This window comes from Coenobita brevimanus, chromosome 65, assembly GCF_032717465.1.
Source record: "Coenobita brevimanus isolate Jiangsu-jjx chromosome 65, ASM3271746v2, whole genome shotgun sequence".
NCBI classification, from domain to species: Eukaryota; Metazoa; Arthropoda; class Malacostraca; order Decapoda; family Coenobitidae; genus Coenobita; species Coenobita brevimanus.
In genome coordinates, this window is record NC_137018.1 from 26,218,148 (window position 1) to 26,241,504 (window position 23,357).

The 23,357-nt window shown below is 41.9% G+C and overlaps 1 protein-coding gene across 1 annotated transcript in view; it reads left to right on the forward strand.

Annotated features, from left to right (window-relative positions):
• The window catches only part of Rab3 (RAS oncogene family member Rab3), a 139,998-nt gene that overhangs the window by 54,376 nt on the left and 62,265 nt on the right, over positions 1 to 23,357 (forward strand). The gene's annotated exons all lie outside the window — the stretch shown is intronic.

Below are 23,357 nucleotides of genomic sequence, written 5' to 3' on the forward strand. Positions count from 1 at the left end.
AAACACAACACCTTCTCATCATTTGACTTCCTGCTTCTATCTGTCTCTCTATCTATCTATTTATCTATCTATTTATTATGTAGTCCTATATTTGCTCGGCCGCGCGAAAATGACGTACCATCGACATTTAATAGTTATAATATATTAATACATACTACATACACATTATAATGAACTTATAAGCTAATTAAGTGAAATACATAATATTGTAAAGTAACATAATTGTATGAATATTGTATACATATATTATTCATAGTAAATAGTGATTATTCAGTAATATTACATTTTAAATAAGTTGAATACATATTGGAATAAATGCATTAAAGTAAATTATTTAACTGTAATACAGTATGTACTTGGGTTATTATAGTGAAATGCATACATGCAAGAATAAAAATAGTTTAAAATTAAGATTATTGTAAGAGTTACTAATATTTCATTTAAAGATAATGGTACTGGTCTGCCATATATGGGTCATTCTTCTTGTGTTATTATTATTATTATTATTATTATTATTATTATTTTTTATATATATAATTAATACTATATACAAAATATATACACTTCATTCAGGGTGGTTAACTGTGATGTTAACTCTCCCCCCACTAAACAATGACTCCAAATTAGCAATTCTTGCATGCATTCTGTGCATGGCCAACAGCAATACTGCAACAACAATGCAGATAATTATGAAGACAGAAGGTGCTTGGCTATACACATAATATGGGTTGAACATACTCAAACTCAAATCTTCCCAGGGCTTCATTGTTTCATTGATCAGCTGCATAGTTTCAAACTTAGGTGAAGTCAGCTTAATACTTGTGCTCATGTTTAAGTCCATATCAGGCAGTGGGTGGAAATGTTTGTGTGTATGATTGAGGATGGCGTAGTGATTGATGGTGGAAAAAGTAGACATGGATGGTGTAAATACCGCACAGTAGTCTGGTGCTATGTATAATCCTGAGGCTGATGTATGAGATGGTGGTATATCTGGACAGACTATGTAAACTGATGTGTTATGAGGGAAATAAAAAACTGCGAGTGTCCAATGCGTTGATGGTGTACAAGTTTATCTGGAGCAAAAGTGAAGTTGCAATGATGATGAATATTGTTATTGCTGATGATAGCCATTTCACAAGGGACCGTATCAGTAGGCTGAAACGTGAAAATGTACGCAGGACAAAGATGAACAGCATGTAAGGATGTGCGGCACTTTCGCTCAATCGTTGACTCACTTGCGAAAGTGACAGTGTCTCGTCTCTTGGAGACCATAATGAGTTCGGTGTCTGTGTTGATGTTGATGATGACTAAAGTGTTGTTGTTTCTATAGGGGAAGGGGTGTATTTGGTATACTGTGAACAGGTCTTCCGTGATGAATGGTACATGAACTATCACTGATGTTGGTGTTAGTGTTGCTTCCAAGTACGGGTAATATTGCATAAATTCCCTACTGCGGAACAATGGCTTCAATTTATGTGTATGTATGCCTTGACTAACTATCTGACGTAGCTCATGAACTGGGAGTAAGTCATTTGTGATCTTGCCATCACCAGCATTCGAAATTCCTTGCATAAGTGCCCTGAAATGATCTCTAGTGTTCTCTAATTGTAGTAGAATCGTGTCAATATGTTCTGTGATGATGGAGAAGTGCTGGAAAAGGGTAACGTTACCCTCCAAGTTATTTATTTTATCTATACTCTCGAGAGCTACGTTTTCTGCTTGTTTCAGATTTTTCACAATTGTTTTCATTGCTGAGTTCTGTCCTGTGATGAATTTATCTTGGTATGTTAGTACCTGAGCTATCTTATTAAATTTTTTGTTTATTTCTTTAAGGTCATCCTCTGTAGCCAATCCAAAGATGTTCCCAAGAATTGCGCCGCCCAGATCGAACAAACCGCGCTTTTGGCGAGTACGTGTGATGTTGTTCCTGTCGCTCAGCACCTCTGTTCCAGAAGATGGGAGATCTTGGATCATGACGAGCATAGTTGACTTCGCCTGTTCTAGTTTCCATTTCGCTAACTTCACCATTTCATCCACTTCCTTGGTGATATGTGATTGTGAAACATAATTCCCTATCTTGAAGTCCAGAGTTCGCATCGGCGTCGCAAGTCTTTCTATATAAGTAGGTAAGTCATACAAGTAATCTAGACTTATTTCAGTACTCATGACATCCTTGACGATTGTAGTCGTGGCCGTTGGAGCTATGAGGCATCCTTGTCGTACTATATGCTTGGGGTCTAGGTGCGCATATACTCTTACTATGTATAGGAGAATCCATAGCATAAGTCCCTTCATCGTAACCTACCGAAAAAAAAAAATCTATTAATTTCCTATAAAGCTGTGGTTGATGATAGTGATGATGTGCGTTACGGTTGGCTGTTATTTCATTTATAGAAGGAGTTTAAATCGATATTTAATTCTCGTAAATGATGTACTGTAGATTTCATTGGAATAGTTGCACCTATGTTCGATTGTTTGGTATATGACCTTAATTTCTTTTTGTAATCATTGTTGTGTTCTTGCTTGGTTTCTTGAGGTACGTTCACCTGTTCGGTTGTATCCGAGGCTGAATAATTATGTGATAATTCCCTTGAAACTCGTTTTAAATGGTCAATATGAACTTGTTTTTCCTCGCCACTTGAAAGTGACTTAATTAAAACTTTGTTTGCCTTTATGTTAATTACTCTGTATGGGCCCTCAAATTTAGGGGATAATTTATTGTCTCTCGTATGAATGACTCCGTAAACAATGTCTCCTAAGCTGATAGGTGAATCTTTTGCCTTTTTGTTAAATGCCTCCGTCATTTCTTCCTTGGACATCGTTAATTGTTTTTGCACTCTTTTGTGTATGTCCTGGAATTCACGTAAACGGAGTTTAGAGTAATCATCGTAATTGTATATAGGCATGCTGTCACCTTCTAGGAGCTCATATGGTAATTTTTATCCGTGCCATATATAATGAAATGTGGTGTGTCACCAATGGATTTATTTATAGACCCATTAATGGAGGCCTCTACTCTGGGAATCCAATCATCCCAGCTTGCATAATTTTCACTGAGAATGTGTCGTAGCACATCTAATACCTTTTATTTTGTCTCTCTACCAACCCATTCGATGCTGGGTGATAGGCCAAAACGTTAACCTTTTTAATGTTGTATTGTTTACATATTTCTTGTAAGATCTCAGAATTAAATTCTCCTCCATTATCACTTATTAATACCTTTGGGGTAGTAAAGCGACATATTACATTATCTGTTATTGCCTTTGCTACTGTCTCTGCTGTCTTATCTTTAATTGGAGCTAAAATGACATAACGGGAAAAATGATCCGTTGCTACGAATAAGTATAGGTTATTATTGTATGATAATGGCATCTTGAGTAAATCAACAGCGACAACGTCCCATGGCTGATGTGGTACTGGGTAATTACCCATCGGTGCAGGTGTGATTGGGTATCCTTTGTGTTTCGCACATGATTCGCATCTGTCTATATGATTGTGTATATCTCTTCGTAATGAAGGCCAGTAATATAATAGCTGGGCTTGGTTGAATGTCTTATCCTTTCCAGGGTGTCCTGCATGTGGGCTGTCGTGTATCATTCGTAATACTTGGGGTATCATGTCATTAGGTACTACCAACTGGTTAGTATTTCTTTGGCGTTTTGGTTGTTTAGAGTTAATTTTGTATAATGTATTATTGACCATTGTGAATTGTTCAAGTGGGACATGCAGTTTGGGTAATTGTATGTCATCTCCACTTTCTAACTTGTATATTACTTTTGACCATACTGGGTCAAGTCTTTGTGCCTTTGCGATATCCTCGTGGTTTGGGATATTTCCTTTGAGATCTAACGCCGCAACCTGAATTGTGTTCGGGTTCCTAGATAATGCGTCCGCTACTATATTCATTTTACCTTGTATATAATGTATTTGTACATTGTAGTTTTCAACTGTACATTTCCATCTTGCTCTCCTCCCAGAAAGGAGTTTTTCTTTAAACATACCCACCAGTGGTTTATGGTCGGTGAATAAGTGGATTTCGTAACCATATACCAAATCTCGAAACTTTTGTAATGCAAAAATCACTGCAAGTGCCTCTAAGTCTGTAGTGCTATAATTTTTTTTCTGCACCTCTTGTTTGTCTGCTGGCAAATGCAATTGGTTGATTCTTTCCTCTTTTATCTTCCTGCATCAGTACAGCCCCTAATCCTTTAACTGATGCGTCTGTACAAATAAGAAATGATTTCGTGTAATCTGGATATGCTAAACAAGGTGCATTCGTTAGTTTAATTTTTAGATTGTTAAATGCCCTTTTTTGTTCTTCTTCCCATTGGAATACAGCATCTTTTTTGAGTAGATGGAATAGAGGGAAGGCTATATGAGAGAACTGTGGTACGAAGGACCTATAGTACCCAGCCAGACCTAAAAATTGTCTAACTTCGTCAGTCGTAGTGGGTTCAGGAAAATCTCTCACTGCCTGTATTTTGTCATCAGTGGTGTGAATACCATCAGAGCTTAATTTGTGGCCTAAGAAATTTATTTCCTTAAAGCAAAATTTGCATTTAGAAAGTTTAATTTTTAATCCAGCATCACTAAGCTTTTGTAAGAGTAAGTCTAATTTCCTGAGATGATCCTTAATATTCTTCGTTGCGATAATAATATCGTCAAGATAAACAAATATTCCTTGTCCTAAAATTCCGGACAATACGTAATTCATAAGACGCTGGAACGTACCAGGGGCTGTCCTCAGTCCCATTGGCATTCTTGTATATTGATAATGGCCTCTGTTTGTTGAAAAGGCAGTGTATTTACGTGACTCCTGAGATACCGGAATCTGATAGTATCCGTTTAGGAGATCGATGGTCGAGAATATATTATTCTCAGGACCAATATTCTGTAGAACATCACTTAGCAATGGCATGGGAAATCTGTCTGGGATGGTGTGATTATTTAGTTTACGGTAATCTACTACCGCACGCATTTCTCCATTTCTCTTGGGCACAAAGAAAAGGGGAGCGTTCCACGGAGAAACTGAAGGCTCAATAATTCCAAGCTTTAACATTTCATCGACATACTGATTAGCAAGTGTACGTTGGGAGTGTGGTATGCGATAAGCTGGTACGAAAATTGGTGGTGTTTCTGGGTGCACATTAATCATGTGATTAATCAAGTTAGTACACCCTAATCGTTCTCCGGGCAAGGCTACGGTGTCCCTGTGTGTTTCCAGCAGGGTTAACAAATCATTTTCTTCGTCAAATTCACCTGAGTGAATTAAATTCTCTTTTATTCTTTCTCTATCCGTAGATTTTATCTCACTTGTTACTCCACCAATATTTATTTCCTTTACAGGGGCGAAACATTTTTCAATATTAACTATGCAAGTTCCCTTCTTCAACTGAACTTCCCCATTCATGTGATTAATAATGAATATCTGAGTTAGCCCTTCGTCGTTCGTATGACATAATGCGTTTTCTACTGACAATCCTTTTACTTTACATAATTCTTCTAAGACAAGAACAGTACTATTCCGTAATTTGCTCTTTATGGTAACCTTCATGTATGAATTAGGTGGTATAACCAAATCATTAGTGAGATGGGCTGGAAAAATTGATAAATCAGTACTGTTAGCTGGGTCACTAATTCTGGAGGATGGGGTTGCTGGTGTAAGTGGATCTATACACTCATCTGTTTGTGTATGTTTGTTTAAGCCTTTAATATTACCAATTCTTTTGGCTCTCTTCTACTAATCGGTGAGGGCTCTGAAGTTATTTCCTCTATAAATTCATTATCAAAGTCTATTCCATTCATTTGTGGGAGTATAGTTATGTTCTCAGTTCTCATGGATCTTAAGCCCAGTAACATATGAGCTTTAATTGCTAAGTTTTCAACGATATAGAACAATGCAGAGAATGGTCTTGTAGTTTCTGTGAAACTGAGATTTAATCTTATCATACCTTTTACTGTAATCTCTTGACCATCTACTGTGTTTAATTCTAAATCAGCTTCATCCAAAAAAGTTACTTTCTTTTTATTTTTAAGAATTCTATTTAGTTCTTCATGTGTTATTAAGTTCACTGGAGAGCCTGTATCTAAAAATAAGGAAACGTTTTGATCCTCACATACAGCTGGTATCAAGATACACTCATTTCCCAACATGCCTCCTATGTGAAGTTTAACCTTGTTCTTTTTTATGTTTGTTCGTTTTTTGTCATGACTTGGTCTTCCCCCGATTTGAACATAGACACAATTTTTTCTACTGTTTTGCAATCACTAGTCCAGTGCCCTTGGTATCTATGATGCCTACAGTAAGGACCAAACCCTTGTGTCTTTTGATTATCCTCTTTTGCCTTGATAAAGCATTCATACCTTGTGTGTCCTGGTTTTGCACAGTAATGACACAGAATGGACCTATCCCTTGACTGTGACCTACGAGGTGATTTCCCATAAAAAGTGTTGTTTATAGCGCGAGACCTACTCGGGCTGCGCGAAAACTTATGAAACTGCCTGTAGGAAGGCGTGTGGGAACGAGGTCTAGGCGTCTTTGCTTGTTTAGGCTGCCTCATTTCAGGTCGCGATCGATTTTGTTCTCTGTTTGGGGTCGGTGTTGATGTTTTCACAGCTGATACTGTCTCAGGTACCCTGATTCTACCAGAATGTGCATGTGTGTCGACCACACCTGCTTTACTGCACTGCATCTCTACCTCGTTCATTAAGTCTAGTAAGCACATTCCAGGGATGTACGCGATTGTTTTGGCGATCTTAAGGGTTCTATCAGGTAATTTACACAAGGCAGCTACATAACCAATGATGTCCACGACGAGGTCTGGGGACATCTTTCCATCATCTGTTATCCACTTAGAATTCTCCAGAGTAGCTAATAGGGTTCTCTTGATTGTGGAGACATCAGCAGTTATTTCACTGAGCACATGGTTTGTAGTGTGCTCCCTTACAAGATCTACAATTTTATGTAATTCTGGAATTATACCTGGCAAGAAGTTCATACCTCCAGAAAATTTCTTCAGAAATTCAGTTTTAAATTCATCATATGTCCTAGCACGATGTAGCTTATCGGAGCGCAATAAATTGCTTGCTGGACATCTTTCCTGGCTTATGCAAGATGAAAAAATAGCAATTTTCTCTTGTTCATCTAGTATATGGCGCTTGATGAACATTTGTTCGCACTGACTGATTAATGAAATGACATCAATGCGATCCTTGTCTGTGCCAGAGAATTTTGGGGCAGTCTTATCCTCGTGATACACAAAAACGTGAGGTGTGGTTTTTAGATCAGCAGTATTTGTTTCTTGATTCATCTTTAATGATTGCCCTGTTAATTCAACTTGTACGAGTTTATCGTTATGTGAGGGAATGGTAGAATATGTATGACCGGACCGGTGAACCCTGTTAAGTATATTGGCATACGTATTTAAGGCAGCTGCGAAGTCGATACTCTCAACATCTGAAGGGGTTTCCCACTCATCATCCGAAACTCCCGTATTTGTTTCCTTATCTATAACGTGTGGTGTGGGTTGTACAATGGGTGGGCTGTCTCTTAATTGTGAGTCTGATGTTGTGGCAATTTGTGTGTCATCTGGTATTAACGTGGGTGGTTGCGAAAATATTCCTGTCATTAAGATATGATGTTATGAAATACGCCTCTTGTTTATTTATGTCCTAGCAAACTAGATGATTAAATAAGTTGAATATAGCTAATCTTAGCACTGAGAAGAAATGAGCAAGTATAATTTTACCCACTTGATACAGATCGTAGAGGTGTGTCGTTACAAAAGTCGATCTCGGAAGAAAATACAGGTTTGATTGAAGATCTCTTGATAATTCTAGTGGTGTGTTGATGGACGATATTACTCAGGAAACTCCATGGCCTGGTATGTGTAGTGGTTAACGGCTGTCCCAGGCAAACCTCAACATAGAACGTCGAATTTCCAACTTAACTGTGAAAATAAGTGAATATGAGTAGGAGCTATGTGAATAATGAGTAATGAGTAGTGGGTGAGAAGTGCCTGGTGTCCGTCACACGTTGCTTGGCATGGCAGACTCGCGTTGTGATGTCATCTCAGCACATGGTGACGTCGGCTTCCCACACTGGTAGCTGTGGTGAGTGAATGAGTAGCGATGAGTAACTTGAGTGAAGACGAGTGAGTAAGATGAGTTGTAAATCGTGTCTCACTCTTCGTTTGTTTGTTCCCTTTATTCTATGTGGAAGTTTTCTCTGTCCTTTTCTCTAGTGATTTATTCGTAGAGTTGTTAATTGTAGTTGATTGTAGATGGCTGTAGTTGATTGTAGATGGCTGTAGACTTTGTAGAACTGAAGCTAACCTTGTAGTCTCGGTTGCTTTTGTAGAAATTTGCTTTTAATTCGGAGACGATGTCCGCAGATTTGCTGGTTTGTCGTTAAGCTACTTGCAAGGCGTCGAGTGATCTCTTGACCTCTGCATCAGCGTAATGATCTGGGAGACGGAGGGGGCAGGAGCTGATATTGTTGGTTGTTGTCAATCTTGATATTTTGTAGGAATTTAATGTTGATTCGTAGACGAGGTTCGTATACGTTCGCTGCTACCAAATGTCATAAAGACTTTGTAGTTAATTGTAGAGAAGGATATTTTAGACTTGTGGTCGAGCGGCTTTTATATCTTGTAGTAGTTTCCCCACCAGATGTCATGTAGTGACGGGAGAGGTAAAGAATAGTATGGGACTATCTTTATTTGTCTTGGAAATATTAAACAGGTATAATAGTATAAGTCCTGGGTAGCTACCTCCCTGTCTCGCTATCTCTCTCTCTCTCTCTGTTCTCAAGCTAATCTCCGTCTCGACCTCTCTATAGGGTCGCTTGTCTCCTTCTAAACTCTCTTTCCTGAAATCTCGTGTAGTAGGGTGTGTGTGTCCCGCACCTTCCTCATGGCAACAGAACCTTCTCACGAGAGGACTGCTGACAGCTATGAATCATCTCCTTACTGGCCGCTGTCGTCAGCTTTCCCCCGTGTAAGCGTTTAGCGCTGCTCGCCTCTCGCAAACACAACACCTTCTCATCATTTGACTTCCTGCTTCTATCTGTCTCTCTATCTATCTATTTATCTATCTATTTATTATGTAGTCCTATATAGACACCTTCATTAACCCCGTCATTACCAGAGGCTTCTCCTAAACTGAATGAAATAATCTGGAGGTACCAATGAGCTAATATGGTACACAAACAGACCTTGCGTATTAAAACAACCTCTCTCTCTCTCTCTCTCTCTCTCTCTCTCTCTCTCTCTCTCTCTCTCTCTCTCTCTCTCTCTCTCTCTCTCTCTCTCTCCGCAGCATCCTGTAAGGGCAGTGACCTTGCATGTGGATTTCCAGGCATGTGTGTCGTTACTAAGCACACGTCCCTCCTCTCATCACTGCCCTCCTTCAAACTCCTTCTAGTGTACTATCTCACCCACCTCGTTCTCGGCCTTCTCTTCCAGTCAATCGTGTCTTTGTAATAGTAACGGGCATATTATTAAATCGGGAAATGTGGAAAGGAAAAGCAGAGCCCCAGTTTTGTAATATCCACAGCAAAACATATGACGTAAGTAAAGTAAAATTATCCTTTGTACGCCTTTGTTAGTTGCGTGATAATAAAGTGTGATGCAGTGTTGTGTCTACCTGTCCTCAGAAATGTGTTGAAATGGAAGGTTATGCTGTAAATTATGGTCCTGCTGACGTCTTCATGCACTCAGTTTTCATATTACGCACCTGTATCCATCCACCTATCCATCCACCTCTTCCTCTTCTCCTCCTTGTTCTCCTCCTCCTCATCCTCATCCTCATCCTCCTGTCAACCGCAAGTTCCTCAGTGGTCTTACACAACACCAGCTCACTTAATCTCCTCGCCCCTTCCTCGGTCTTTCTCTTCTTCTCCCACCAGCCTGCCACTCTCCATTCGTATACTCTTCTGCCTTATCTCTTTTCGGTCTTGGTGTCCATCTGATCCAGTGCACGTCATTTCTACTACACGTTCTCGGTCTTCTTCTCCCTTTCCTCCCAGCCAAGCGTTTCCTAGTGACATGACGTAACGAACTGTCACATTCAGGTCTTCAGTATTATCAAATCAGTGCTATTAATTTCTCTCTCTCTCTCTCTCTCTCTCTCTCTCTCTCTCTCTCTCTCTCTCTCTCTCTCAGACGGCGGTGATAGTAGTACATCTTTAACCTGAATGAGCTAAGGATTGGGTGTGAGGCTCCTCCCCCCCCATCTTTAAGCCTCTCAGCGCCACGCCGTCACTCCATTTTACTCATACTTCCACCGCACTTTTTTATTAAACCCCTTCACATCGGACACGCCTCGCCTCACGTGAATAACAGCATAGAAGAGTTAAGATACTGCAGTGCACGGGCTGAAGGGTTAATTCCAGCTCGACGACATCTCATTATCCCTGGGCTGGCGAACGATTTTATTCAGTTTTTGCCAAGGCCGACTCTGGTGGTTCTGGTGAGGCCCGTCCGTCCTAGTAGGTCTTCCTGAAACTGTAGCGAGACTTAAAGCGGCAGCGCAGTCTACGGATTATGATGTGCTGGTGTGCCTTCCTTCCCTTAACCCCTTCATGCCGGTGATTTATCTTTTACTATATTCTTGCTACTTCCAGGCGATTGCTTTTGTTTAGTACTGACCTCTTGTGTCGCAAGGGCCTGTAGAAACTTGAATCTAACCCCAGTATTTCGAAAGCTGTCTCATGAGCGGAATTGAATCGAGTGAAGAGAGCACCAGTATAATCAAGTGTGCGTCCTGGGGTTAAGGGGTTGCGACAAACTAACGAGCGGTTCCTGTTGTACCTGAGATATAGTTTTTTAGGAAGGACAAGTAATGTAGAGTATGTTCCAACTGAAAAAAAAAAAAAAGTGTCACGAGAGGAGAATTACAGTACGTTGTTTTAGGGACTGTGAAAATTAAGGGTGTAAGGAATACTGAGATGTGAAATTAATACTTCTCTCTCTCTCTCTCTCTCTCTCTCTCTCTCTCTCTCTCTCTCTCTCCGGCATTTTAATCCAAGGAAGTGCTCTCTCTCAAGTCCCCCCATTTTTTTCTTTTGCGTTTTTCCCTTTCTTCCTTCGGTCTTATTTTTCATTGCCTTCCCTTTTTCTGTCTCTGTTCTTGTTCTCATCTTTTCTTCCTTCATCTCTTCTTTTTCTTCCGTCCTATATTTTCTTAAATTTCCATCTTTCCTCATATGTTCCTTTTTTTTTTTTTTATACACCGCATCCACTTTCTCTGTTTTTTTTCTACTCTCTTTCCTTCTTATTTTTCCCTTCAGTTTTCATTACTTTGTTCTTCTTCATCATTTTATAAGCAGCGTCCTTCTTTTCTTCCTTTACTCCTTCCTTTCTGGACACCTTCATTTTCTACATATCATCCTTCCTTCTTCCCTTTCATCTGCCTCTCCTCTTCTCCTTCCCTCCTTCCACCCATCAGTTTCCTTATTTCCTTCCTTCTCTTTCTCCTTTCTTCCCCTCCCCCTTCATTCTTTTTGCCTTCCCTGTTGCTTTCCCTTCCCTCCGCCTTTCCTCCCTTCCATCTTTAACTTCCCTCTCGTCTGTTCTGACTTTCTGCCTCCCTCCCCCCTTCCTTTTATTTCCCTCCCTGCCTCTCGCACTCCCTCCCTCCCTACCTGTTTCTGCCTCTAACCTTTCTCTCCCTCTCTCCCACATTTTCCCTCCCTTGTGTCCCCTCTCCAGGCTGTCAAACTTTCTCCTTGCCTCCCTTCCGCCAACCTGTCACCTTTTCTCCCTCCCTCCCTACCCCTCTCCGTCCCTGCAGTCTTACCCTTCCTCCAGGCTTATCTCCCCCCTCCCCTCCTGTCTCTCTCTCTCTCTCTCTCTCTCTCTCTCTCTCTCTTTTCTCATTTGTCATTCTTTCCCATCCTTTGTGTTTCTTTCTCTTCCTCCTCTTTTCTCTCTCTCTTACCTCCGCCCTCCTGTCATCCCATATTATTCGTTTCATTGTAGGGATTCTATTTGTGTCAAGAATAATAATTTTTTACAACATACAGGCCGCGTACAACCATTATTGGCAGTCCAACCCCAGGAAATATGCCTAAAAAAAAAAAACTTTTGATGACATTTTTTGTTTAAAACTGGTAGCCTTGCTAGAAAATATCACTATGGTCCAGGCATTTAGAATCACCCGGTTGCCAAAATGGCATTTGACCATTAAGATCAAATTTGAAGGTCAAAAGGTCAAATAAGGTCAAATTTTGTTTCCCTCTTTTATCATGTACTTTCAAATAATGTTAGGTCTGGGATGAAATACTGAGGAAATAATGAGATACAAGGGTTTTAAATACCATAATAATAATAGGTAAATGTGAAGAAATCTTTGAATATAAATGTCAATTTCTCATTAATGCATTGGTTTTTCAGGAAGCTGGGATACCCTATCTTTACTAATACTGACGTCAGGGCTCAAGGCCGATCTTGACCCTAATTTGCTGTCAAGACCACAACTCAACGTTTGCAACGCTGTACAGAACACCTGTGCAGGATCGAAAGCGGAGGGTCAGCAAGACAATCAAAGCGGACGGGCAACTGATACAGAGACTGTTCAGTGCGTTACAAGCTGGGCGAGTAGTCGATCTTCACAAAGTGTTGGAGCATGAACTGTCGGTTGTACCACCTAGTTTGGCTAACACATATAAAACGATGAACAGTACCCAGAAGTCTGCAACGCTTTCCTTGCTAACCACTGATCTTGGTGTAGAGAAAGTCAAAGGAACACCGGATACACCAGGAAAAACATGCATCATAATCGATGGCCATGCATTGATTCAGTCCCTAGAGAAGACACCAAAGTTCAAAACCTTCGGTGACTATGCCAAAAACTTCGCGAAGACTGTGGTGAAGCAGTTCAGTGGCATAGTTTCCAGGACTAACGTTGTGTTTGACCAGTTCAGGCCTTTTTCTATCAAGTCATCTACGAGGACCAAAAGAGCTGGGTAGATGAAGAGACCAGCCCGAAAGGTGATCGACTGGGAGGATCTGCCACTTCCTCAAGCATGGAAGAACTTCATCGCCTTAGTTGAAATGAAAACAAGGAAGACCTTGCCATGTTCTTAAGTGGCAGACTTGCCGAGCATAGTGACAGAGACAAGGAGATAATTGTTGGTGGCAGCAAACCAGACGGATATTCGACAACGGGAGTCATCCCAACACTACAGGCAAACCACGAGGAGGCGGACACAAGGATCGTCCTCCATGCCCTTGAAGCCATTGATGCTGGATTTGAAAGCATAATCGTCACGTGTCATAACACAGACGTCCTTCTCTTGCTCATTCACTTTACCAGGGACAAACCGTGCCAAGTGTGGATGATGAGAGGAGCAGGAATGCTTTCCAGTGCATGTCATCAACGAGAACCTCCCTCGAGTAGTAGTGGAGAATGTGCTTGGCTTCCATGCCATAACTGGCTGCGATACTGTCTCGTTCTTTGCTGGGCATGGGAAGAAATGGTGTTGGAGTGTGTATTTGCAACATCCAGAGCTGTTGCAAGGTGCTGGTAGGCATCTTCCGTTAGGCAAAGTTGAAGAGTTCGTATGCATGTTGTACAAGGCACCTTGCTCTACTACGGGTGTTGATAGGACCAAACATGACTTGTTCCAGGAAGGAAAAAAAGCAACTGAAATGTTGCCACCAACGAGTGACACACTGGAGTTACATCTCTCACGTGGCAACCACCAGGCCAAAGTGTGGTTGCAGGTAAACAAACCTGACTTCGTTATCCCAAGCCCTCAGGAGACAGGAGGTTGGCAGGTAACGGACAAACGGTTTGAAGCGGTGTGGTTACGGAAGCCATCAGTTCCAAGCAGGTGTTTGGAGTTGGATGCTTGTGGATGCAAAAGCAAGTGCCGCACACAAGCTTGCGTTTGTCATCGGATGGGGCAACCATGTATACCTGCGTGCGGTTGTGATGCGGACGGATGCAGACGGATGCCTTAACATTGCAGGCAGTGGACATGGTCTGGATAACTCTTAAGGATTTCAACAGCAACAGTAATTGCCAAAGGTAATGGGACACAGGGAAAATTATATTCAACCATCATAGTACCTTGTTGATGAAGAAACTGATTTATTTTCAGGAAGATGTGACGTTAAAGGAACGAATCTTTACATCGTGCGTTATCCGATCCATAATGGAGTAACGAGCATTTTAAATCCTAATTTCCTTCTCAATTGCCGATTATTTTGTAACTTGAAACCCTTGTATCTCATTAATTACTCAGTGTTTCTTGCCAAGCCTTACAGTACTTGGAAGTACACGACAAAGAGGGAAAACAAAAAAATTGAACTCATTTGACATTTTGACCTCTAAATTTGATCTTAAAGGTCAAATGCCACTTTGGCAACCGGGTGTTTCTAAAACCTTATACCATAGTGATCTTTCCAGCATGGTTGCAAGCTTTGAACAAAAAATGCCATCAAAATTTTATTTGAGGGTCTTGGCCTGCTGAATACATGGCATCCAGTTCTGAGGAAGGTGTTTTAAGAAATAATTAACTGCAGAGTAAAGACCTCACTCAGAGTATGGTGTTCAAATCTAATCAGGGTACATCAAAAATAGTAGTCCTTTTAGTGTATAGGCAGCACTTAGCAAGGTGGTTAGTTCTGATCACTGTAGCCCACTCACAGATTACAGGTGTAGTCATCATCATCATCATCATCATTATCATCATCATGACTACTCAGTTTGGTGCATCGTATATAATGGTGAACAGGAAAATATGAACATTGAAATTTAGTGAACCACCGTGAGATTATACAGTACCTACGGAAATGGGTCAGACCTTCACTGACCCCCCCTGTCAAAACTCAAAGAAGAGAGAGAGAGAGAGAGAGAGAGAGAGAGAGAGAGAGAGAGACAGTCCACCTTCAGCCCGAGGACCTCAGTTTTAAGTACCGTACATGATTTTTATTTTTAGACGACTTTATTCAACTTAGACCACGATAATAGTTGGTTAATTACGTCTGTGTTTAGCCCTACCTGTTCGAATAGCCTCTTGGAAGCTGAGCAGAATCGTGTGGAGATAGCGAGATTGAGAGGCGTCACCGTACTGAAGGGATTTCTATTTCTGTCTCGTATTTTTGGCTGTTATCCCCCTCTCTCCCCCTCCTGCACTCTCTTTTTCCCTCATTTATTTTCATGTCCCTCGTTCTTGCATCCATTAAACCCTCTCTCTCTCTCTCTCTCTCTCTCTCTCTCTCTCTCTCTCACACACACACACACACACACACACACACACACACACACACACACACACACACACACACACACACACACACACACACACGCTTCCTTTTTCCCTCCCATCCTCTCTCTCTCTCTCTCTCTCTCTCTCTCTCTCTCTCTCTCACACACACACACACACACACACACACACACACACACACACACACACACACACACACACACACACACACACACACACACACACACACACACACACTTCCTTTCTCCCTCCCATCCTCTCTCTCTCTCTCTCTCTCTCATTTCCTTTTTTCCATCCCCTCTCCCTCCCTTTTTACTCCCCCCTCCCTCCTTCCTTCATCCAGTATGTTTTCCTTCCCTTCTCATTTTTTCTCTACCGTCCTGCCTTCGTTTTTTTTTTTTTTTTTCATTCTCCCTCCTCTTTTCTTGTCTCCCTGCCTCCCTTCTTCTTCCCTCCCCCTCTTAACATCCTCTGGCTTCTAAATCCAACCTTTCCCCTCTTCTCTCTCTCCCTCCCCCCAACACATTCCCTCCCTCCCTCCCTCCCTTGTCTGTCTCCTTGCGCCCCTTCCATTCCCTCCATCCCTTGTACATTCTCCTCTGTTGTTTCCTCTCCAGCCTCTAACGTTTTATTCTCGCCCTCCCTTCCGTTGTCTCTCTTTTACCCCCGAAGTTTGTTACAGTTTCTCCCTCCATCAATCATTTATGACATTCCCTCCCTTCTCCTTTCTTCTTGCGCTTCACCATTCCCTCCTCCGTCCTATCTTCTGACTCTCCCTTCCTCTCTGCCTCCTTTCAAACAGCGATGGCCCGAGGAGTATGTGATGGGGGGGTGGGGAGGTAAGGACGGTTTTGACCAACTTGATCTGTTCGGTGTTACGGTTTGACCAACTAAATAGGTGCTATAAGCCAAGTTTATGACAAAGTAATTTTAATTGTTACTTGTACTTAAAGCCACCTAAACTTGTACCCAAGCCTGAATTATTGTTTACAAGAAAAGGGACACCATGTAAATTATTTAGTAGTCTAATTAAGCTCATTAACCTAGTCATGTCATTTGGAGTTATTTATGACCGGACCTGTAGCAGGAGTGCATACAAATTTACCTCCCCCCCCCTCCCTCGCCACCGTTCTGTGGGTGAAGGGGGTCCAGGTCCAGGCACCTTGATTACTGTGGTACTTGATTTTAGCTTAGACTGTTCTCCTGACAGGGGGGAAAGTGGGTTATTTTGTTGTATATATATATATATATATATATATATATATATATATATATATGTAATGGAGATGAGGTGTCTGAGGAGTATGTGTGGAGTGACGCGTATGGATCGAGTGCGAAATGATGAAGTGCGAAGGAGAACTGGAGTTGTTCGGGAGATGGCTGGTAGAGTTGAGCAGAGGGTGTTGCGATGGTTTAGGCATATGGAGAGAATGGATAATGAGCGATTGGTGAAAAAGATCACTAGATCTGATGTGAGAGGTGTAAGGCTGAGAGGAGGACCACGAATAGGATGAATGGACAGTGTGAAGAGAGCGCTGGATGCGAGAGGGATGTCTGTTGAGCAAGGAAGAGTGGCTGTGCGTGACAGAAATAAATGGAGAGAAATTGTGAATGAATAAATGATGACGCAGCCCTGAGGGAATATTCTCCCGCATTTGGTCTGATCAGCTAGTCAGGTCGGGTGCGGGTAAGGGGATGGGTCTGTTATGATGTGGCAGGGGTAAACCAGCTCTGCTGTCGGGCCCTGCTGCAGATGTCACTGATTGCATTGCGCAGTTGACCCTTGTGCGGTGTGGTGCGGTGAGGATCTGTCCCTTCTCTTTGGGGCTAAGATGCGAATGAATGTGTTTGAATGGATGAGTAAATGGGGAGTGTGTCGTCCTGTCTCGGCTACCTCCCTTTCCTTTGGGGAAGCAGCCTAGGTATATAGATAGATAGATATATTTATATAATATTTTGTCCTTTCGGAGAACTCCTTTTATGTAACATAAAAAAAATCTCCACTCTTCATTTTTGACCTCAGTAATTTTTTGACCAACTCAGAAACAAACATGGGGAGAACCCCCCCACCCCGACCCCTGTCGGTCAGGCCATCCCTACCTTCAAAGTAAGTCTCCCTTTCTCCTCCACTCTCTCTTCCTCACTCTTTCCCACGTAGTCCCTTCATTTCGATGATGCATATTTAAGTTTATATACAGTATTTGCGTTTAGGGGAGGCGTTTCGATGGTGGGGGGAGGGGAAAATACAATCCTTAGTAACCCATCTCGTTTACAGGTCTCTGTCACCTAGAAGAGAATCGTTTGGCTAACCTGCGTCACATGAAAATACAACATCGTAGTGACAGGATCAGATTTTTCCTCTCTCTCTCTCTCTCTCTCTCTCTCTCTCTCTCTCTCTCTCTCTCTCTCTCTCTCTCACTATCTAACCCCTGTATCTTAGCGTTTTCCGAGCCTCCCAGCCTACCGCTCTTCTATCTCTCACCTTATTCCTACTCTCCTTCTCCCCTCCCTCTTTTCCTCCCTCCCCGTCTCTCTTCCATCTCTCTCCTTTATGCTGTCCTTCCCTCCCTCCCTCCCTTCATGTTGACTTTCTTCTTTTTCCCTAACTTCTGTTCCTCCCTCCATCCATCCTTCCATCCATCCTTCCATCCTTCCATCCATCCATCCATCCATCCATCCATCCATCCATCCCTCCATCCCTCCCTCTCTCTCTCCCTCTTTTCTCTCTCTCTCTCTCTCTCTCTCTCTCTCTCTCTCTCTCTCTCTCTCTCTCTCTCTCTCTCTCCCCCTCCTTAACTCCCTGTTAACTCTCTCTCCCCTCCACGCTTCCTTTCCTCCTATAAACAGCAATTGTGAATTTATTTGCTTGCCCAAAATTCTCTCTCTCTCTCTCTCTCTCTCTCTCTCTCTCTCTCTCTCTCTCTCTCTCTCTCTCTCTCTCTCTCTCTCTCCTTTATCTTTTGTAAAGTGGTTGCACACACACACACACACACACACAACATTTATCTGTTTGTGAATCTCGGTAGCCTGGTGGTACACAGCATGTTTGTCTCATGGTCTGTGGTCCATGTGCTCAGCGTTTAGAGTTGGTAACCAAAATTGTGGCTCCCATTTAAAGCAAGTGCTGGTAGTATGTGGATATGTTAGCACTATGTTGGTTCTACCGATTGCATATACACACTGCCACACACACAAACATAACCATTACAACACTTCTAATATCATCTGCAGGTATCTCCCTACAGAAACCCCTTCCCCATTGGTACTTGGCCAGCATACGGAAGGGTTTATTCTGGTTGTCATTTTCCTTCCATGAGGGTTTAATCCTTCAGTGGACCCATTTGGATCTTTAGATTTACATTTACTTACGATGCGGCTTAATGAGGAGGGATGTATAGATGTATGGTTAATGTATCGGCTCTGACGCTGTAATGCATTTCATTCATACCTGACAAAGATTCTCAGTCTCGTTCAGATTATTTAATGGCCAGGTGTTGTTAGATTGGATGCTTGATTTGATAAGTAACCAAGGAGACTAATTTTTGCCTCATAAGTATGGCCATGCGAAAAGGGCCTATTCCGGTATTGTCGGGTGAAAACAGACCAGATCATATCCTTTGACTGTCGGGAGATCTCTGCCGTAAAGGGAATCGTATGGTGTTAGCTTCGGGAAATGCCTGTAGTGGGTGTGCTATAGTGTGGCTGCTTTAACTAGACCTAAATACCCATCTCTCCACCATAATTGTCGAAGTGTAAGAAGAGATTCACACTTGCAAAATGTTTCTCGTCACGAAACTGTTAGGGCAGGGATGGAGAACCGTACTGATATCTTATTCTGCTATTGAACCAGATGAAATACACTGCAATAGGTTGAAAATCTGCGCCTCGCTAAAGTGAATGAGGTACAGTAATAATGAAGGATTACTCAAGGTACGTGGTTAAACCTTTAACTGCTGGAATATTACTAAACTGAACAAAATACCCTGGTGTTAGCCGGAATAAAATCGCCAAGTGTACCACCCCTAACTAAAGGGTTGCCAGTCCTTACCAGCAGAACGGAATCGAACCCGGGACAGGTAGTGTAGTGGTTAGAACGTACCGCTGGCAGTGAAGGGTTTGACATGTGCAGAGGTTCCAGCCCCAAGAGGCGACTTGACTCTGGTTCTCTATCCTATGATTTTATTTTTTGATTTTTTTTTTTTTTTCAGTTTCTTCATCCTTGGTTCTTTCCTTATTTTTCCTTCCTTCCTTTCATTCGTCTGTTGCTTTCTTCTTTCATCTCTTCCTTCTTCCTTCTTTTCCTTCCTTTCTCATTTGTTTCATTCATTCATTCATTCACTCAGTCCACTTAATGTCTCCTTCGTTTTCAATCCTCGGTACACTCATACCCAGTTTATTCCCTTGCCATGTTTCCGCCCACCTTCCCTCCCTTCATTCATTTAATTTGTTTTCCTTCCTTTCTTCCCTCCTCCTTTCTGCTTTCTTTCCTTCGTTCTTTCATTTTATTTGTTTTTCTTCATTCTCTCCTTCCTTCCTCCCTCCCATAATTCTTTAACTCTTCCTTCCTTCCTCTTTTCACTCAGTCATTCATTTATTCATTTTTTTCTTTATTTCTTCCTTCCTTCCTTCATTCATTCATTCATTACCTCCGCCAAGGAGGTTATGTTTTCACCCGTGTCCGCTTGTTTGTTGATTGGTTGGTTGGTTTGTGAGCAAGATTACATAAAAACTAAAGGACGGATTTCCACGAAACTTGGTAGAAGAATGGGCCTTGGCCCAGAATAAACTCCATTAAATTTTGGTGCGGATCCGGATAGAGGTGCGGATCCAGGATTTTTTTTTTTTTTTAATTCACTTTCTTTAACATTGCGAGATAGGGCGTTTTTCGACACTTTCGTAAATTTTTCAGTGAATATTGCATGGATCAGGATGAAAAAAATCAGGCCTATTTAGGATGTTGGTATCTACGAAAGTCTTCAGTTTGGCGCGGATCCATGTAAAATTCCGGATCTAGCGAATTTAAGTACAGGTATGCGTTATAGGGGAATAGTCTTTTTCCAGCTGCCGTACAGTAACAAATAGAACTTGAATGAATTAAACGGAACTGCATGTTGGGCCTTGGCGGAGGTATGCGCTCTACTGAGTGCCATTCTAGTTCTTTCTTTTTTTACTAATTCCTTCCCTCCTTCCTTCATTCATTCATTCATTATTTATTTATGCATTCCTTCCTTCCTTTCTACATTCCAGTTTTAGTGTTTTCTTTCTACTTATCCCTCTTCCTTCCGTCTTTCCGTCCTTCCATTCTTCCTTCCTTTTATTTCCTTCGTTATGTATTGTTTTCTTTCTTACTACTTCCATCCTTCCTTCCTTCCTTTCTGTTATTTATTGTTTTCTTTCCTTCTTCCTTCCATTCTTCCCTTCTTTCTTTCTTTTATTATTTTCTTTCCTGCCTACCTTCTTTCCTTCCTTCCTCTCTTCCTTCATCCTTCCCTGTATATCTTTATTTTCATGCCTTCCCTATTTCCATCCGTCCATCCATCCATTCATTCATTCATTCATTCAATCAATCATTCATTCATTCATTCATCCATCCATCCATCCATCCTTCCTTCCTTCCTTCCTTCCATTCATTCATTCATTCATTCATTCAATCAATCATTCATTCATTCATTCATCCATCCATCCATCCATTCATCCATCCTTCCTTCCTTCCTTCCTTCTTGCCATCCTTCTTTTCCTTCATTATTTTCTTCCTTTATTTGGACTACCTCTGACCTTTCCACACGGTCCGTTAATTGTATTTTCTCTCTCTCTCTCTCTCTCTCTCTCTCTCTCTCTCTCTCTCTCTCTCTCTCTCTCTCTCTCGTTTCTTGCTTCCATTCCTCCCTCCCTTCCCTCTCTATAGTCCTTCCTTCCTCCCTCTGCCTACCCCTTTTCCTACCTCTCCTCCTTTACCTTCCTCTTCCTCCCCGTGATTCCTCCCCCCCTCTCTCTCCCCCTTACTATCTCCCCCTTCACCTCCTCCCCCTCCCCTGCTTCCTCCCTCTGCCTCCCTCCCCTCCCACCCTTTCTCACCCTGCCTTCCTCTCTGCCTCCCTTAAGACCAGCTGTTTCAAGACTCAGCCCCTCCGCTTTATGGCAGTTTAGTCTCTCTCTCTCTCTCTCTCTCTCTCTCTCTCTCTCTCTCTCACACACACACACACACACACACACACACACACACACACACACACACACACACACACACACACACACACACACACACACACAGCCAGAGAGTGCTTTATGATATAAATTTTGCACTTAAAATGATTTCTCCCTTCCCCACCATCCCTCCCCCTCCCTCCCTCCCTTGTCTCCCTTCTTTCTCTCCTTTCCTCCCTCCCTCCCTCCTTCCCTCCCCGTTCTCCCGTCTCTCCCTCCTTCCCCAACTCCCTTTAGTCTCCTGTGTGCTCTCCTCCCTCCTTATTCCTTCTCTCTCTCTCTCTCTCTCTCTCTCTCTCGCCAATAATCTGCCGTAGTAACCTAATTAGGGCACTAAATTAATTCCAACAAATTTCGCTCAAGTTGTAAACAAGTATGGCAGGTATTTTACGGGCGGAGTTCCATGTATATTTCTGAATATATTGCACATTAACCCTCTCATGATCGGAACAACTCTTGTATAGTATTCTGTTTGATCTGACGCCAGGCAGTTGTATTCAGCAGAGTAACAGAAGCCATAGTGATATATTGCACATTAACCCTCTCATGATCGGTACAACTCCTGTATAGTATTCTGTTTGATCAGACGCCAGGCAGTTGTATCCAGCAGAGTAACAGAAGCCTTAGTGTTAGCATGGTTTCGGTCAGAGTGTGCAGGTTCGTTTATTAACGTGTAAGGTAAAAGTTTATGCACCAGTTTTGTTCCAGTACACTCTTACAGATAACATCGATCAGAAAGTCATTCCAGCCGAATCAAACCGAGTCGAGCGAAACAAACGCCTTCTCAATCTAAACATGTTAAACGTAACGTGGCATGAGCCTACCCAAGACTTTTATAACAACAGGCGATGATGAATCTTTGGGGTATATTTGTAACAGTTGGGTGATGGACTTCCTCTAAGTTATCGTCTCAGCTCTTAAAATTAAACCAGTTTCATGCAGGATCACATTACTTTTCAGTGAAAAGAGGTTAGATTTTTCGAGCTAAATCACAGGTTCCAACCTTCAGGGCGGACAGTTTTACCTTCCTGTTCGGAACAACTCTGGCTAACGCCAAGTAGTTTTATTCAAGTCATTGGTGCCTGGGTGTTAATTTATGCCTAGTGCGAGGAGATCTTGTTGTTGTATTCTTGCTACCAACGGACCAGTTCGTGTGGCATCGAGGGAGGCGTGTGGCAGTGGTGGGCATAGACACGTTCTCCGTAGACCCGGTCACTTTACAGGTGTATTTATTCAGGCAAGTTTTCTTACCACGTAGTTGTAAAACAGACTTAAAGAAGACGCCAACTCTCGTATGAGATAGAGTATGCGAAAGCTGTGTGACTAATAAAGAAGCATGTAAATAATAACGTAGATTTATGATACAATTCATAAACTGCACATAACAGTATACGTAAATAACATAAATACATAATTGATAGTATTGAAAAAAAAAAAGTATATGATAGTGAATATGTAAAGACAAACAATAAACCGTAGCACCAATTAAAACAGATACCATGCATCATTAAAAACAAAGAATATCAAACGAGAATGAAAAAGTGGTGCATGAAAAAAATAAATTGGAAGTGAAGAGGCAGAAAAAAAAGAAGTTTGTCCCACGAGAATGTAACTCACTACGGTTGACAACTCGCTTTTTTGTCGGGTAACTTCTGACCTTTATTGATACCAGGCCAGCTTTACATTGCCAGTGCGGGCTGTGTTATTGTGCTGAATAAAATTGTCTGGGGGCAACGGGAATTAAAAAAAAAAAAAAAAAAAAAAAAAAAAGGTATATGGTTCAAAGGGTTGTTGGTGTAGGGTGACTCTCTCTCTCTCTCTCTCTCTCTCTCTCTCTCTCTCTCTCTCTCTCTCTCTCTCTCTCTCGCACACGGCACCAAGGTATAAGCCAAACCACCAATTCTAGGGGATCGTTCAT